The sequence below is a fragment of the Anser anser genome, assembly GCF_964211835.1.
Source record: "Anser anser genome assembly, chromosome: 2".
NCBI classification, from domain to species: domain Eukaryota; kingdom Metazoa; phylum Chordata; class Aves; order Anseriformes; family Anatidae; genus Anser; species Anser anser.
Genome location: NC_139721.1, coordinates 72,128,005 through 72,147,216, shown reverse-complemented (window position 1 = coordinate 72,147,216; position 19,212 = coordinate 72,128,005). Strand labels below are relative to the sequence as shown.

The 19,212-nt window shown below is 37.6% G+C and overlaps 1 long non-coding RNA gene across 1 annotated transcript; it reads left to right on the top strand.

Annotated features, from left to right (window-relative positions):
- Positions 1 to 10,995: 10,995 nt before the first annotated feature.
- LOC310895252 lies at positions 10,996 to 19,005 on the top strand. Its single transcript, XR_014580585.1, has 3 exons — positions 10,996 to 13,197; positions 15,128 to 15,240; positions 18,209 to 19,005. It is a non-coding gene; the product is annotated as an uncharacterized lncRNA (long non-coding RNA).
- The last annotated feature ends 207 nt before the right edge of the window (positions 19,006 to 19,212 follow it).

Genomic DNA, 19,212 nt, shown 5'->3' with positions numbered 1-19,212 from the left:
GTAATTGGAAGAGGATACAAAGACATCTCTGTTGTTTCTGATGCAAAAGAAACCTTCCACCTCTCACACTTCTCAGATTCCTTGAGCCTGTTTTATTTTCCTTTAGAAAATGTTGTACTTCTGAGCTGTCTACAGATGTGAAACATACTATAACCTATGTTTGCATAAGATTACGGTTTGTGTCACTTTATGCACCATAGATGTTTTAAACAAATTCATAGCAAAGCACAAGTGATGTTTCAGTGTCTCGCTTTAATATAAGAAAGAAATATGAGGCTCAAAATTAAATCCCTCACTCCTACAGATAGCATCCGTACTCAATGACATTTGAGTCTTCTTTAATCAGGACTATGACAGAAACCAGGAAGCTTATGTTTCTGTTGTCTGACTCAGAAGTGCACAGATGTTTTCAGAGCAGAAAACTAAAATGAGGACTCTTTACTACATTAGGCAGTATCATTATGTAATGAGTAGAATCCCTTTATTCCTGAAAAAGCAAGGGATCCCACTGCCCAGCTGCCTTGCCGTACCCTCTTCTCCTCTAGGACACTCTGAATAGACTGAAGTGGTTGCACAACTTATTTAAGAAAGAAAATAAATCAATTAATGCTTTTGATCACACAGCAGGGTTAAATCAATAAACACCCTTAAAACTGTTGGTATTAATCACTATTCCTCACTCCTCTGTTTGAGAAAGGCAGCTGATGCTTACACCATTTTAATATGAAGGGTGCTGGACCTGGTGCTCATCAATGCAGAGGAGCTCATTAAAGAAGTTAAGATTAGAGGAATCCTGGGTTCCAGTGACCATGCCCTGGTTGAGTTTGTGATCTCGAGAGATATGGGCCTGGCTAAAAGCAAAGTCAAGACCTTGAATTTCAGAAGAGCCAACTTCCAGCTGTTCAAAGAATTAGTGAATGAGATCCCATGGGACACGGTCCTTAGGGACAGAGGATCTGATCAGAGCTGGCAACTCTTTAAGGATATTTTCCTTGGAGCACAAGAGCTATCTATTCCCATGAGTAATAAATGAAACAGGGAAGGTAGGAAACTGGCATGGTTGAATAAGGATCTACTGGTCAAACTTAGGCAGAAGAAGGAAATGCACAGATGGTGAAAACAGGGCTATGTGCCCTGGGAAGAGTACAGAAATGCTGTCTGAATGTGCAGGGATGGGATCAGGAAAGCCAAGACACTGACAGAACTAAACTTTGTGAGGGATGCAAAGTATAACAAGAAGAAGTTCTACAGGTACATTGGCCTCAAAAGAAAGACTAGGAAGAGTGTAGAGCCTCTGACAAATGAAGACCTCCATCTTCAACTGGTAACAACAGGTGGGGAGAAGGCAGAGGTACTTAACAACTTCTTTGCCTTGGTCTTCAGTAGTGGTCAGGCTTCCCACAACTCTTGTGTCCCTGAAACTCTAGATGGGGCTAGGGGAGCAGAGTCCCTCCCACTGTAAGCAAAGAGCAAGTTCGGAACCTCCTGACTTAACAACTACAGATCTATGGGCCCTGATGACAAGCATCCCAGGGTACTGAGGGAATTTGCTGATGTAATTGCCAATCCTCTCTCCCTCATATCTGAAAACTCATGGCAGTCAGGTGAAGCCCTCGGTGACTGAAAAAAGGGAAACATCACTCCCATTTTTAAAAAGGGTAGAAAGGAAGACCCAGGGAACTACAGACCAGTGAGCCTCACCTCCTGCCTGGGAAGATCATGGAACAAATCCTCCCAGAGGCAATGTTAAGGCAGATGCAGGACAAGGAGGTGATCCGGGACAGCCAGCATGGCTTCCCCAAGGGAAAATCGTGCCTGACCAGTCTGGTGGACTTCTATAATGGAGTATGTGCATCAGTTGACAAGGGAAGACAGACTGATGTCATCTACTTGGACTTCTGTAAGGCCTTTGACAAAGTCCCATATGACCTCCTAATCTCTATATTGGAAAGATATGGATTTGAAGGGTGGACCATCCAGTGGGTAAGGAATTAGCTTGATGGCTACACCCAGAAAGTAGTGGTCAATGACTCTCTGTCCAGGTGGAGACCAGTGACAAGTGGTGTCCCTCAGGGATCTGTCTTGGGACCGGTGTTTTTTAATATCTTCATCAATGACATAGATGATGGGATTGAGTGCAAGTTTGCAAATGACACCAAGCTGAGACATGTGGTTGATACCAAAGAAGGAAGAGACGTCATTCAAAGGGACCTGGACAGGTTGGAGAGGTGGGCCCATGTGAACTGCATGAGATTCAACAAGTCCAAGTGCAAGGTGCTGCACTTGGGTCAGGGCAATCCCAGACAGGAGTACAGACCAGGAGAAGAACACATTGAGAGCAACCCTGCGCAGAAGGACTTGGGGATTCTGGTTGACGAAAGGCTTGGCATGAGCCAGCAGTGTGCACTTGCAGTCCAGAAAGCCAACTGCACCCTGGGCTGCCTCAAAAGAGGAGAGTCCAGCAGGTTGATGGAGATGATTGTCCCCCTCTACTCTGCCCTCATGAGGTCCCACCTGGAGTCCAGGTTTGTGGCCCTAATCACAAGAAGGACGTGGACCTGCAAGAGTGAGTCCAGAAGAGGACTACAAAGATGATCAGAGGGCTGGAGCACCTCTCCTATGAAGAAAGGCCAAGAGAGCTAGGGATGTTCAGCCTGGAGAAGAGAAGGCTCTGGGAAGACCTCATTGTGGCCTTCAATACTTAAAGTGGTCTTATAAAAAGGATGGAGAAGGACTCTTTACTTGGGTAGATAATGATAGGACAAGGGCGAATGGTCTTAAACTAAAGAAGTATAGATTTAGATTATACATTAGGAGGAAGTTCTTCACTGTAGGGGTAGTGAGGCACTGGAACAGGTTTCCAAGAGAAGTTGTGGATGCCCCATTCCTGGAGGTGTTCAAGGCCAGGCTGGATGGAGCCTTGGTCAACCCGATCTAGGGGGGTTGGAGTTGGAGTTAGATGATCTTTAAGGTCCCTTCCAACCTGAGCCATTCTATGATTCTATGATAAAATAAGGAAGTTGTTCAGACTTGGGTGGGCATAGGACTGTTGGAGATTTTTAAGGCAAGTTCAAAGTAATAGCAATATATTATGCAGAAAAGATGTGGTCAGGCAACTTTTAAAACCAAAACAATGCTGTCACAATCCTAACTGAGGAATGAGGAGCTCACTCTAAACTGTTTTTAGACCATGCTTTGCCTCAATTATTATTAACAAAATGCTGGTACCGGTACTAGAAAGTGTCATGCTGTGTCCTGTACATGTTTTTTTCTGAGTAGAAGATACTACCATCAGCAATGCATGCCACAGTCCAGCTGTAAAGACAAGCTAGGTTTATTTTCTTCAAGCCTTATTCTCACTTAGCATGTTATTTCTTAAAAATGTTTTCAAATAATTATGCAAATCATGGGCTGACAACGTATAGCAAATAAACTTAGTTATAGGACAACCTCAAGAAACTGGTGGCTTTTATTATGCTGCACAAAGAGCTGTAGCAATGTTGACATGGGTGACAAAAACATTCAGGGAAGTAGATGGGGAAAACAATACATTTTTCTGAACTGGCCATTCTGAAAACAAACAAAGAAACAAAAAGATTTACAATTCTGCAGCAGCTGAAGTGAAGTGATTTTTTATTTCCATTTGAAAGACAACATTCTTGAACACCACTGTATTTCTAGGTGAATAAAACCACATTTCACTGAGGACAGCTATTGAGACTGAGGTATTGCTTTCCATTTTCCTTGTAAAACATAATTTTCCATTTACAGGTACTTGATCACTTCACAAAGTAATGATCTCTGACAGTAGCATTGCCAATTATTCTGCATCTGGACAAAATGTTTTGTCAACTGCCCTAATAGAATCATTCTTGCCCATTTCAAGAAGCACCTATTTGTTCTTATCAGTGATCGATGCAATGATCCAGATGATGAAAAGGAAATAATTATAGTGGCTAAAGATAGATGGAGATATTGGAATTCTAGTAACTATACTTTCACAAGTAATTTCTGAACTGGTCAAAAACAGTGAGGTAGAAGATGATGATGATGATGATGATGATGATAATAATAAAAGAAGGGTTACCTATTACCTTATTGAAAATAAAATAAAATAAAATAAAATAAAATAAAATAAAATATCAAGAGGAACACCTCTAATGATTATTATTATTATTATTATTTACTTCTATAGTGTTTGCGTTTCAAGAGAGCTTCAATAAGCATATTATGAAGGTGTTGTGAAAACAAAGTGTGAAATCTTCCCACAAGATCCCAAGTATTTTCCTGAGTCAATTTGTAAATTCCATGATGTATAGCATTGACAGAAAAGTTCTGCTTTATAAGCATAAATTTCACACTAAAAATGTTGCCTGAGAAATGGAAATTAGAAGTTTCAATCAAGCCTAGAACTAATTCAAATTTACAAGCAATTTTATGTGGATGTCATCAAATGACTACTGCAGGCTCTTGTTTAGATCAAAGCACCCTTAAATGCTTACCCAGCTGCAAAACCAGTCTCAGTGTAAGTAGTGTTCAGAAAAGGGAAAAAAAATCACCTATTTTTGCATTAAATATTAGTTTGATCTTTGTTGTGGCAAGGAAATTGCTATTTTTTTTTCTTTTTCTTCTTTTGTTTTTCAAGAGGATTAAGATGATTGCATATTTTTTAATTAGTATTTCACAGTTCAAATAAGGGTTTTGTTTGTTTGTTTGTTTCTTTGCTAAACAGGAGTGATCCTGATTCTTTAGCCTCTCTGAGAAGATCCCAATTGAAAAGATGTTCCAGGTGGTAACCATTCCACACACTTGACATTAGTCAGATTTGATAAATGATTTTAGCCCCAGTAAACATATCATATACATTTGAGATTTCTGTGTCTGTCCCCATTGGGTCTTCAACCTGCACAAAATTTCTGATGCATATAATCAGCATTATGTGATAAATTATTAGGAAGAACTAGGAAATTGTTTCCCATAATACTGCTAAATGCTGTGCTCTATGGTCACTTATGCAATTTGGAACACATAAGTTGGGATTTTTTCCTGAAGTCTGCAAGTAAAATTCTTACTGCATTTCTCAAACCAGACAAGTTGGTGATAATCAAAATGCACTAAACTTGATATCTGTTCAATCCCTTGACTGGCAAATTACTTACTCTTGACAGAAAGGTATGCCAGCATTTTTATTATTATTATTTTCTATTTTTATTTTTTGCAAAGCGTACTAAATGAGACAGTATAAGTAGCATAACAACATTTACAGAATTTGTGTTCTAATCAGTATGTACCTCTCCAGAATCTGGCAGAACTACAACAGTATCCTCTGCAATTAACATACTCTTTGCTTCCTTTCCTGGAGGATCAATCTGTATATCTGTTTCAGCAGACTGACTCCTTTGATATGAATCCCAGTCATCTCCAATTGTCTCATATAGCTTCAGGTCTCAGCAATTTTACTTCACACAGTTGAATCCCTTTACAAGAAGGTACACCTGAAGTATCGATGCTAATACATATCCACTAAGGTAAAACTTTATGTGGGGTTGCAGTACCAGAAATCATTTGTTAGGCACATAGGCACATAGTATGTATGCATGAACCATGTGAAAACTACAGCACCCACAGGAGCTACTCGTGCAAACCCTTCAGCTGATCTGGGGGCTATACAGGAGAACAAATGCTGTGAGTAACATTCTATTTACCCTCTTTTAACTTGCTTCTTTGACAATCCAGACCTTGCAGCTCCTTGTACATGTTCTGATATTTTTAATTTTTAACCACTTTCATTTGAGACCAAAGAATAATTTCTCATATAAATGTGAAATTACTCATATACTCCTTTAAACAAACATATTTTACAGAATTAAAACTGGAGAAAAATAAAAAATGAAGTACTTTAACAATCATACTCACTTTAAATAAAACATAGTACATACGTATATTAATAAGTTTTAAGCACTTTTAAATTTATAATTTTCTATTTTTGTTCCTGCATCCTCTAAGAATTTTAATGACTAATATACATCAGTGATCTGAGAAGAATGTAATCACCAACTGTATGGTTAGTGTTCTTCATCTTTGACTTATCTTCAGTTTAAAGTACAAAGAATTTGAAGTTTTTATATAATAGCTTTGTAAATAAGTAGTAATGAATGTTTATTTTAATTAGAAAAGACTGTTGTACAGATACACCAATGATTAGATCATGCTGTTAAACTCTCAGTCATCAATTAGTTATAAAAATAGATACAGAGACCTAACTGATGTTTTCTGCAATTGTGTTTATAAACAATATCCAGATCATCTACTCAGTATCCACAAAATCTGGAAGCAGCCTAGAATCTAATGTTGACTTCAATATATTTGAATGCTGTAAGTGTGTCAAAGTTTGCCAAGACTAATATACTGAAATAGGTTGAGATACTTAGCTTTCATTTCAGACCACATTCACCAATGTTGCACAAAAGGCTTGGTATGATGGTTGTTTCCCAAAACTTGTTCCAAAAAAGATAATCTGTCTGACAGAACAATCTCTCTAGATCCTCCCATAGGAAATGATTTGAATTCAGTGATGCTTTATACCATTGGGCAATACAAATTTCACTCCCTCTCTCTTTCCAAAGTGTCCCTCAAACTCTTGCATGATTAAAAACAAAGACAGAATTATTTGCATATTTCCTTGTCTCTAACATCTCCCATTCATTACATCTACTTCTCACTACTTGCTGCTTTTCAAAAACCATTTAAATAATCTCGTCTCATGCAAACAACCTTCAAGTTCTTCTGTTTGTTTTTGTTTGTTTGTTTGTTTGTTTTTAATTATTATTCTCAATTTCAGGATCTTTATTTAAAATAACCATTTCTGAAAGGAAAAGGGCTAAAATTTTGCTTAGAAATACTTAACAATTACTGCTGCATCAGTTCATATACCTGTGCGTACCCAAACAAACAGTTCTTAAATAATTCAGAACAAAGAATAATCATACATAGTTTCCAATATTTATTCCTTGTAATTGCCAAAACTGAGCTCTACCTGCTATGCTAGTGCTTCCAATTCACACATCCTGAAGAGGTTAATTCACAGTTTCTTATAGTTTGATTCTCTCTCTTTTTTTTTTTTTTTCTAAAGCACATTTCAATTCAAAGGAAAAGGAAGTTTCTTGTGTGAGTTGAGAATTTTTATTCTTTATTCAAAGTTATTGATAATTGTAGCATTATAAAACACAATTGTAATCTGAAGCAATACTACTTACAGCAGGAGGGAAAATGCTTATATGCCTGTGCAATTGAAGTCATGGGAGACTGATCAACAGATGAAATAGAAAAACAAACAAACAAAGAAACAAACAAAATAACAACAACAACAAAAAACACACTGTGTTTTATCAAAGGGCAAAGTAAAAGCTAAAATAAAATAAAGTAGAATAATAACACGCAGAAGTGGGAAAATAGATCCTTAACTAAACGAGCTTACAGATGAACAATAAGCTTGCATTTAACTACAGATAAACTAGCTAGCTATCTGGGATAAATAAACAGATTATAGATGCTAGTCAATAAATAAATAAACAAATAAATAAAATAAAATTAATCACATCCTTAGTTTTGTCTTAAGAATTCTATTTATTTTGATAAAACTAAAATATATTAAGTTCTGTATGTTTCAAACTTACTTTTTTATTGTATTTTTTCAATCCAGAAAACAGAGAAAAGAGCTAATATAGACAAAGATGACCCAAACTAGCACTTTGAGTTGTTCAGCTGTCTAGTCTATAAGTGTCTTGGCAGTTATCACAAATCTTAACAAATTCTCCTAGAATATGGTCTATTCAGCACAGAGAACAGAATAAGAGAGTACTCTAATTGTTGTGCATGTGAGAAAGTATACAAATATTTATAGATTTAGGGAAAAAAAATGGTCTTGTAAGTCCTCCAGACTCTAGATAATGCTGAGGGTAGAAATCCTTTTTAAATGCATAACTTTGTCATACGTTTAAAGGAGAACCTTAAAATAATACCTGGCAGCTTGAAAGCTTAGTTCTCAAGTACTGCACAGACCACAAAGCAAGATGTAACACAGATAAGAATACTTACTCAGCACCTAAGTATCAGCATCACTTCACTTGTACTCTAATAACATAATATTCCTAGTTTTTTGTTTGTTTGTTTTTTCTCCCCTGTGATTTGCCCTCATGAACAGAGAGAAGGGACTACCGCCTCCGCCCCCACCCCCACCAAAAAAAGGGATAGTCCTAGCCAAATACAATCTCTAAACTCCAACACTCTGTTTCCAAACCCTGCCTGGAAAAAATAATAATAATAATAAAAAAGCAACCATTGTCTCTATGCCTGGACATTGACACGTGGAAGGCAGCCAGGACCATTAGCAAACACAATGGCAGCCACAAGATCTTTGTAGTCCACAAAAAAGTTGCCTTGAGGAACCTATTACACTGTGATCTATATCCATCTTTCAGATGATTTTGGGTGCTTATTTAATCCTACTGAATTATGTACTTTCCTGGAAGTTTTATGGAACTGATGCACTGAACTGTTGAAAATGAGGAATGCATACTGGAGAGAAGTCAAGTATAGAAAAATGTTTGGAAGAAAGCCTAGATGTTGCCAAGCATGTCCCCAAGAACATAGAAACAATCAAAAGCTATTTACATTAAGTGTTTTTAACTCCCAGATTTCTCAGCCTGTGCATTAATTTGTCATGGCTAGAGGTATAGAACTGGCTTACAGTTGCAGTTGCTGAATGTTGATTGTATGGCCTGGTTTATGTTTTGAGTTAAATTAAAATGGAAGATTCTTCCTTGGAAGTGTTAAACTAAAACTTTTGTACATGTCCTGCCAGTTATTTATACAGGGCATTGCAAATTTGCAATGGATTAAAGGGAAAATTATAAAACGCTACATAGGCTTAATCAAGTCATGTCAATATTGCATCTTTATTGGATGCAAAGGATATTTTGAGGATTTTGATGACAGATGAAAAGAAGAAAGCTGCAGCTGTCATCATGAATCTGTAGTACCTGCTTGAAATCTGTATTTTAAAGCATAACAGATACCGTAAACAGGAAAAGGTTCAAGCTACTGAAGGAAATCAAGGGAAAAATATCATATGCTAACAGGGGAAAGGAAAGTAACACGAAATAATGTGACATGATAAGTTCTATTAATTAAGTGGAAAAAATGAGGGCTGCCAGGAAAAACTGCTCATACATTTCCACTCATGTTCGCACACATAGGGATCACAATCTGAGCCATCACCTGAGCCCTGCCCTGATTCCTTTGAGATGGTAGAGTACAACAGGGTGGGGAAGGGGGGCGGGGGGGCAAGGGGAAGAGGGACGGATGGACAGATGGATGGATGAGCGGATGGACACATGATAACACACAGACCCTTGGCAGTGGACCAGCCCAGGAGATAGTGGGCCCACCTCAGACTCTCTTCCACATGGTGGCAAACAGCCCTGTCACAATGTTCTCCCAAACTCTGCTTGAGGGGTGTGGGTGTGTGTGTGCATGTGCATGTGCATGTGAGCATGTGTGCATGTGTTCAGCCAGACCTGTGAATTAGATCCGTCCATGATGAAATCACAATTTGCTCTTTCAGGTATCATTCTTCTACTGGCTGTTGATCTCCAGGTGTTGTCAAGGATCATGGCACTCAATTTGTTTGTAAATTTGAAGTAAGCAGATTATTTTCAAGGACATATCTCTATAATCTCTATAAAAGACGTGGAATTTAAGACTTCTGCACTCCAAAGTTGTACTTAAGTTGGAAATGAGCAGACGTGGTAAAATAGGGCAAACTATAAATCAATACTCAGGTCAGACAGTCCAAATGTATAATGGGAAATGGAAAATCTTATGAGGTAACAGGTCACTCTATTTGGGAATGGTACCCACATTTATCAGAAATTCAGTATGCTATATATTGATACTTTTAAAGTTAGTTTATGCTGTTCTCAAACTGAAGCATTAAATAAAAGAAATTAGAAAAGGCATAATATACCAACAGACACCTGAAGGCAGGAAGAGCTTCTGAAGAGAATGGGGATTATAATTCATTAGGTCTGGAGTGTAATTCATGTAAAAACAATGCTCTTGTTCTTTAGGTTGATATAGGACATTACAATAAAAAAAAAAAAAAAAAAAACTACTACTTGCAATTCACTTGTTACCTGAATACTCTAAGGAGTTTGGAAATAAGTTCACCTTTGTGATAATTTTTTTTCAAAACTTACATTCAACACCATACCATAAACTTGATTATTAAAAAGTGATTTAAGTTTCTTGTTTGTAAATAGAACTTGGGACAGAATTTTAGTTTGGAAGAAAAAAAAAGATAACAGTCTATTTTACATTACAGATATTTACTCTCATTTTACTTTTATGCTGATCTTTCTGAATTCATGCTGGATTCATTTTAAGGTAATAGCAACATGGAACTCTAATTCCTAGGAACTACGATAGTAAAAAGAAATAACAGCGGGAGAAGGCCGAAAGAACCTCTTTTTTTTTTTTTAAATGGCAATTATATGTATGTATGTATTTGCGTGTTCCTGCTGCAGGTAAGAAATAGCCAAACTATTTATGATTAAAAGATGATTAGATGATAATGTGTATTGCTGACATAGGTTCTGATGTTATTTAGATTGACTACTAAAAATCACTTCTGAAAGCTTTCCATTTACCTTGATTCTAGGCCTCTTATTGCAAATTATTCACATCAGGTACAAACTCATACATTTTGAATGCTGATGTGAATAGGATTTGAAAAGTCTCATCAGTGTTTTCCATGCGGGGAACATCTGTGACAACATGAACATAAGAGCCTTTGCTGTACCTTAAATAGTACACAGGTTTCAAAGGGAAATTATATTCCAGACAGAGTGGAATTTCAGTATTTCTTCTAAAGAAAATATCATCCTATAGGTTTCAAATTGTTTAAAAAAACTTCAATTTAGAAGCTTCAAAAGAGAATATTTAATACCATCAGAGTCAATATTATTGTAAACAATTGATACTAAAATTTAGTGGCATTGCCACAATACTTCAGGAAACTAAAATTATATTTTAAATGAGCAATATAAATACATTTAAACTTTATAAAATATTTTGAATAGTTCAAAAGTTAAATAAAAATGAATGTGGTGAATTTAAGGAGTGTTTTATAATTTTATTCACTCTGTAGCATTTAAGCATATTTCTCCTTCATTCCCCACTCATAAAAGCATAGCTGACTTCTAAACTTTATTCTGATAAATGGGTCTTTTATGAAATTTTTATATGCATCATTAAAGATTTAAATTAATTTCAATGGACTATTCAGATGTATTGATTTCTCTATCATGACTGACATGACATTGCAAAATTTATGCTGTTCTACATTTGTTTGTGTCATTGGCCCTCCAGATGTACTTTGGATTTTCTTTTACTGTTTTATTGTACACTTAGTATTAAATATATCCAGAACATTTTTTCATACACTTGCATGATACTCATGTACAGATTGTGTGTATGTGGGGGGTGGGGTGTAAAACTGGCTTTAAAAATAGTTTATTGTTGCTAAAATACTCTTCCATGTGAACATGCTTATGCTTTTAACAGCAAGATTTCAAGCACCGGTTCTTACATTTTTCAGTATGAACCAATTGGTGGTGTTTGGGTGTTTGTTAGCTTGTTTCAGCCTTGATTCAGCCTTTTTTTTTTTTTTTTTTTTAACAAAAATAGAGGGTCTTCTCTGAAACACAAAGTCTGCCTAATGCTTTATCTCACAGCTCTCAATACAGCATTTGCTCCTTTTTTTTTTTTTTTTCACTGCTTGCGTTAGCTTCATGCATTTTCCAGGTTTAAGTGTGTTAAATGAAACGCTCTAGGCACCAGTTTAATAAATTGGGTATGTATTTCTGCTACTTCACTACAATCAGAATCACAGAATGCATTGGGTCGGAAGGAACCTTAAAGATCGAGTTCCACCTCCACTCTCCAGCCATGGGCAGGGACACCTTCTACTAGACTAGGTTGCTCAAAGCCCCATCCAACATGGCTTTGAACACCTTGGGGCATCCACAGGTTCTCTGAGCAATCTGTTCCAATGTCTCACCACCCTCATCATGAAGAATTTCTTCGCTATATCTAATTTAAATTTACCATCTTTCAGTTTAAAGTTGTTACTCCTTGTCCTATCACTACACTCCCCAAAAAGTCCCTCCCCATCTTTCCTGTAGGCCCCCTTTAAGTACTCGAAGGCCACAACAAGAATTCCCTGAAGCCTTCTATTCAGCCTTCTCTACGCTGAACGACCCCAGCTCTCTCAGCCTCTCCTTCATAAGAGAGCTGATTATTTTTGTGGCCTTCCTCTGGACCTGCTCTAACTGGTCCACGTCTTTTTTACACTGTTTTTATTGATATGTGAAAAACTAGTGTATGTAAGCACCAACATAACACAGTAAATGGTTATGTTCTTAATTGTAAACTTTTCTGAAGAAGATGGTGTCAGGCATTAAACCAGATAAGGATCTGTGCAGCAAAACATTGTATTTTTGTTTGTTTGTTTGGTTGGTTTCATATGGCCCAATTTCAAATTCTGCTGCTGAAAATCCACGTTTGCTTTCAAAGGCATGGCACATACAAGGGAAATTAACTTTTGTTTTCAAATAGTAACCTGTTCTTTTCCTCCTGCCCTCATTTGTAATGTGATTTCCAGAGTTCATTATCAAAAGAATATATTTGCATACATATATTCAAACACAAGATTGATATTATCTCAATCTGTATACTTTTTTTTGGGGGGAGTACATAGACATAAATCCTTACCAAGCTAAAGACTCTTTGAAAACATTTTAAAGATCAAATAATTTTCTTTATAACCTTTCACAAAATTAAACATGAAAAGCTTTTTAATTTTAAGTATTTGCCTTCTTTTTTGTACCAATTAGACATCAGGGACCTGTGGGCACTAATTAGCCTTAATTGTCCTGACCACTATCACCTGGGATTCTCACCCACCACTCAGTCTGCCCATCAGGCTAGTGGCTCCATTTAATATCTGGCCTGGGCTTCCTTACTTTGTTTTTAACTCTACTGTAGGTAGGGTTCTTTCCTGCTGGTCTTGATCCTTAGCTAACCTATGGGTCTGATTCATTGTTTTGCCTGATGAACATTGAAAAAGTAGTGAAGGTAATACAATATTTGTTTTGATTTTCTTGAAATATTTCATAGAAAGTATGAGAGGGTAATTGATGTTACTTGCTCTGATTTTAGTGTGTTGCCCTGAGATTTTTCTTTTTTGAATTGCTGAATAGAAGCACCCTTCTATGGTAATTGTCTCTGAAAACATTCAGAACTTAAAAAGTCACAGCAACTCTGCTTCTCTCATCTTCTGAAATGCTAGTAGACTCGATTAACGATATAATAATTAGCTAATTTCTCTTCTAAAACTCTATGGGAGGTTATAGCTGGATTTATCTGCTGTAGCCAAGTGATTCAGCTGGGAAAAATTAACCTTGTACTGCTCCATATTAACTCCTACTTTTGACGAGTAGGATACCTGGAAGCAATATTGGGTATTCTTGGGGAGTCCTGAGTGTTGTAAAAGTAGTTTTAACTGTAAAGGAACTCTTTTGAAAGGTGAGTGCATTGGAACCCTTAGTGGGACATGAGGATACACACAGGGCAGTATGTGGTTGATGACAGTAAACAGGTTTTCTATCAGAATAGCACTACCAAGTTATTTTGGGCAGTTACACAAAAGGGAAAAGACACTCCATGATGTTTTTACATGTGCTCTGCACCCCCTGTCCTCTGTGAGGAGCCCAATGGGGTCATAAGGGAGTGGATTTTTCTGTCCAGTTATTCTGTCTGCTGGTTGACGGATCATAATGTTGTGATTTACCTTGTCCTAATTGGCTCTTTTAGAGGGAGTCTGTCCTCCTGCTAACTAAAAAATGTATTTAAATGGTGAGAGGTAATGGCATGCTTTAATTTAAAGTGCTTCAATGTAGCACTGCGTACACAATATTCCAAATAACAGCTGATGTTGTTTCTCTTCTAAAAAATGTCTACATATTGTAGTTATGTTGTGTGAAGTTATATGGTGTATAGCCAGTTGCTAGCTTTCACCCTGAGATGGTTAATTGCTCATAAGACTGATTTTATGCTGGTAATGAATGACGTGTACTGGGTATGTCTATGTACAGATTATGCCAGCACATTCGTTTCCACGTTAGAGGTGTGTGATGCGGGAGTATGCATACATGGAGGAATGTACTGTCTTGTCCATTAGTCTTATGGAGGCAACCCAGTCCCTGAGGCCAGCACGAGTACTTTATCAACAGGAAGGCCTTTTCCTGTGGTGTGCTCGAGGTGATTGCAGTATCCTTACTGTGGTTGATGCCAACACTGCAGCACTGCAAGGAGCCTTTGTGTCCTGTAATTCTAGTCTGGCTGGGGCTAACATAAGGCCTGCTTGCATTTGGTGCAGAGCCTAATGAGATCAGCCACCTCTTTCCCTTGATGATCCTGCTCACTTCCTGCCAAGTTGTCTCATTAAGCCTTTAACTGGCAACTTCTCCTTTCTCCCAGAAGTCTACTTCTGGTGTCTGAGCTGCTCACCACATTTGAATGCCTACATCAAAGGATGATGGAGAGTCATTGCACTATTGAGTCTAGGCTAAACCTCAGTTACCTAGGAAGATGCTGATTTCCTTTTGTAACCTGTACTACTGCTGCTAGGGAGCAAGGGAAAAGAGATGGCAAGATGGGATGTTTATGACTGGGATATGCCTGCATACAGGCACAATTGTATGACATAATGTGTTGTGTTTTGTTTTGTTTTTTTTTTTCCTCCCCGCAGAGGTAAATATAAAATAAATTTTGTACTGTTAACCTTCATGGGAAGTGCTACTATAAGATACATAGGGACTAATCTACTTCTCAGATCTAAAGACTGATAGGAAAATTCCAGGCAGCTACTGGGCTGACCAGAGACCTGGAATAATGCAAGCTATGACTCACCAGCACCAGGACTGTGAAATCAATGTTACTAGCACATGTCCACACTGTACTGCAGTGTACACTGTACTAAATTTTGTTTTATCTTTATTTCTAGGTTGAAATTCTGTGTTGGTGAGGCTTCACCTGTAGTACCATGTCCAGTTCTGGGCCCTCTATAACGAGAGAGACATGGACGTACTGGAGAGAGTGCAATATAGGGCTGCCAAGGTGATGAAGGCACCGGAGAACCTCACCCATGAGGAGAGGCTGAGGGAGCTGGGACTGTTCAGCCTGGAGAAGAGGCTTGGGGGGTTGGATCTTATCAGTGTTTATAAATACCTGAAGGGATGGTGTAAAGAGAACGGAGCCAGGCTCTTCTCAGTGGTGGCCAGTGACAGGACAAGAGGCAATGGGTATTAATGGGAACACAAGAGGTTCTCTCTAAACATTGGGAAGCACCTTCCTGTGCAAGTGACAGAGCACTGACACAGGTTGTCCAGAGAGGCTGTGGAGTCACTCCCCCCGGAGATTCTCAAAAGCCATCTGGACATGGTCCTGGGCAACCTGCTCTAGGTGTCCCTGCTTAAGGAGGGATGTTGGACCAGAGTTCCACAGGTCATTACTTCAACCATTTTGTGAAAACAGTCCTGCATGGTATTTGCGGTTACTATTTTTTTCTCACTGCTATGAAAATGTTGGTTCAGTACAGGTGTGTTCATCTCTTAGTCTTATAGCTACATAGATTTGTGAAATAAACCCTGCCTACCTGTTTTCCAGATATAGCAGAAGTCTGTCTGATTTAAAGCAAAAACATGAAATATTCTCATTGCAGTGGTGCCAAGGCATACAAGACAGGTTTAGGGTAGGAAATGAAATATTTTATAATAAGTCTGACACAAATGGGTCAAAAGTTAAAATAATATTATGAAGTCAGAAGTGGATCCCTTGATGTTGTGTTGCTATGTTTCACTGAATTCATCAAAGAAGATTAAAGTAATTATTTTCCATGTAGGATTTTTTATATTTCCATGTTAGTGTTTATCTTCAGTCTTTGAGGTACATATGACCACTATCTCAATTTAAGTTTGTGACTTTACCTTTTCTATCATGTGACTGCTTTGGACTTCTCACAGCTTTTCAGTTTCCTCTGTAATCTGAGATGAGGTTATGCAGCTAGGCTTCACAGGGGCTAGATTTTAGATCCTTGGAGCAGGCAGATGAGCTTTGGGAATGAATCATATTAGAAAGAATGAGTTACTCTAGACAAGATGTAGGCCAGAACCTGTGATACCTCTGGAGTATGTCATTCACTTTTCTCTTTAAAATTAGGTATGTCTCTGAAGGTCTACTTGTGCCAGACAGAGACCCTTTAAGCAAGTGGAGAGCGGTCATTGTTTTCCTTAGTCAGGGAGATCATACACCTTAGTTTAGAGCTACTTACTTCAGTTCTTTTCTCAGTAGGGAACAATTGTGCCAAACATGACAATGTAGGGTAACTTTGTGTGATTTGGAGGAAAAAAGGGTTTAGAATGTAGCCTGCGTTAGACTTGACTGCTTTGGTTGATGGACAACTGTCTCAGAAGCTTTTTTAGTTGTGCCTAGGGGATGAGCAGTGTTTCTTTCTAAATTCAGATTTGAAGGCACCTTAGTGTGATTATGAATGAGGGAAAACAATGTTGTCTCATTCTGCTTGCAATGTCTCGTGACTTTGGTTACTATGAAACATGGAATAGACTACAAAACATTGCTTTGTTGACATCACAATCAATTGACTGAATAAATTCTAATATGGCTTTAATTTTCCAAAAAAAAAAAAAGTAATAAACACCTCAGGGCAGCAATTCAACATAAAATCAGTTTATATATCAGTGTTCAGCATGACTGCTGCTTTCATTAAGCAGAGGAGCAAAGTGTGTGTACTATTAGCACTGTAGGCTGTTGCAGTTTGGTAACTTAGCTGTAGAATCCAGTAATGTCTAGTGTCCCTTTAGTTATCTCAAATATTGATGTGGGCAGTATTTATAGCGATCTTCCATTCACAATCACATGGTCATCAACTATCTCATAATGGACCACTATAGAACCTACACTGCCTGCTTCCATTTAACAGTTGTTGCATACTATCACATTTAACCTTCAGTGCTGGGAGACCTAAAGAGAAACTCAAAGCTGAGCTCCTTAACTGTTAAATTCTGTAGGCACACTGCAGGGGTTACATTCAATTTCAAAAAGTTCATTCTGTTATCCGGAGTTGTGGTCTTGCTTTTGAAAAGCTTAAACAGCTTGGTTCTAGTAACGTGCCTGGGTATATTGTCAAAATGAAACAACAGTTTTGAAGGGAGTGACCTGAATGATATGCTCATAATCTGGAGGAAACTAGCCAGTGATTTTTTTTTTCAGGCATTCTTTGATCTTTAAAGAATGCAATTGCACAATTTATTTTGACATGCCACCTTGTCTAGTTTCCCAAAGCCAAATGTACTGAAAATACAGACAGATCCTCATTTTCGAGCATTGAACATATCATGGTCCCTGCTGCATAGCCTCAGGCACTTTCTTGCTGTTGATGCAACAGTATTCTCAGTTGTGAGACTTGAGTAGAGCAGGTGTTGTGGCTAGGTCAGGCTATCTAAAACAGACATGGGAGGTGTTAGAAAGGTCTAGAAGCAAGCTTTGGGCAAAGTATGTTAATTCTGTAGCTTGCCAAGTGTGAGAGTAGATGTACCTGAAAGAATAATTTTTCTCTTTTAGTGTGTGGCCTCCCCTTTGCTACGTTGCTATGTATTTTGCATTATCACACAAATTTCTTAAATGGTGTGCTGCATCACTATAACTAAAGCATGTGTTCTACTATACTTCTTCAGAAGAAACTACTGATGAAATTTATATATTATATATAAATATAATATAAAATATTTACATAGAATAAAATGGATATCATATTTTCTCAAGCTTCATTGTAACCTAGACATTTCTGTGCCTATGTTTCTGTAACATTTGGTGGTCTTTGTCTTTCTTGGCTTTTCTATTTTGTAAGGTGAAATTGCTTTCTTGGTTTAAAAAAAAAAAATGCTTATTCGCCTGGTCTTTCCCTGGCTGAAGTACTTCTGCAGAGAAATTTAATATTTTATAGGGAAAGTAAGGTTGTCTGTTTTCATCCTTGTTAATGCTAAGTTCTGATGACTGTTATCCACAGGCACTGTACGGGAGTCTACCTTCCTGACAATGCTACTTTTCCACTGAAGACCAAGGCCAACTTTCCTGACTTCTCACAATCTCTCAGAAACAATAACCTCTTGAGATACTGTGGGAGGAACTTGGATGTTGTCAGTGCTGAATGTCACTGAATGTGCTAAGGTATTTAACCTCCAAGAAAACATACCTTTATCTTTAGTAGCACTTCTCAAAAGTTTCTAACTTCTGGAACTTACTTCTAACTTTCTGTAACTTAAGCTCACTCAAGCTACTACTCATATTAGTAGCATCAAAGGGTAGCAGCTGTGAATGTATATTCAGGTAAGTAGTGGTGGAAAATGGATACTATAGGTGATACTATCCTTGAGTTGATTTTTTTTTTTTGTTAGCACAGGCAGCTGGCTGCACTGAGTTGATGTCTTTAGGGGATGAGGGGAAAAGCTCAACAATCACTTATCCCTTGATAAAGTATGTTTATGCCTTGTATCAGTTGCTTTTGCATTAAGCAATTTGAACTTCACTATATTCCTTTCCGTGCTATACTTCTATAACAGCAAGTAACAAAAGAAAACAGTAGATATTAGTCTGTAGTATTCAAGTTCACTAATATGTCTTTTCTTGTTACCCAATGTATAAGTGTTTTATTTGAGACTTCATGTGGAAGTTGCTTTCTTATTTGAATTAAGACAGTTTGTTTGAGATTTACTGTGGCCAACTTTGAATGAAAAACCTGCTCAAGCAGGGACTTTTAATTATTTTTTTTTTTGACAGCACAACTTATTTGTAAATATGGTAATAAACTAGTGGTTGAATTTGGTGTCTCAATTAATATATCTTGCCTTTGAATCACTGTCCCAGACAGCTGTTCATGATTTCCAATAATCTATTGTGTTTGCATATGCAAGAGTAACTTGCATGCCATTGAGCTTCATATTGAAGACTTCATGCAGTAACATTGAACAAGTAAAGAAAGCTCATCTGTGACAACACTTTAACCAGTTTTGT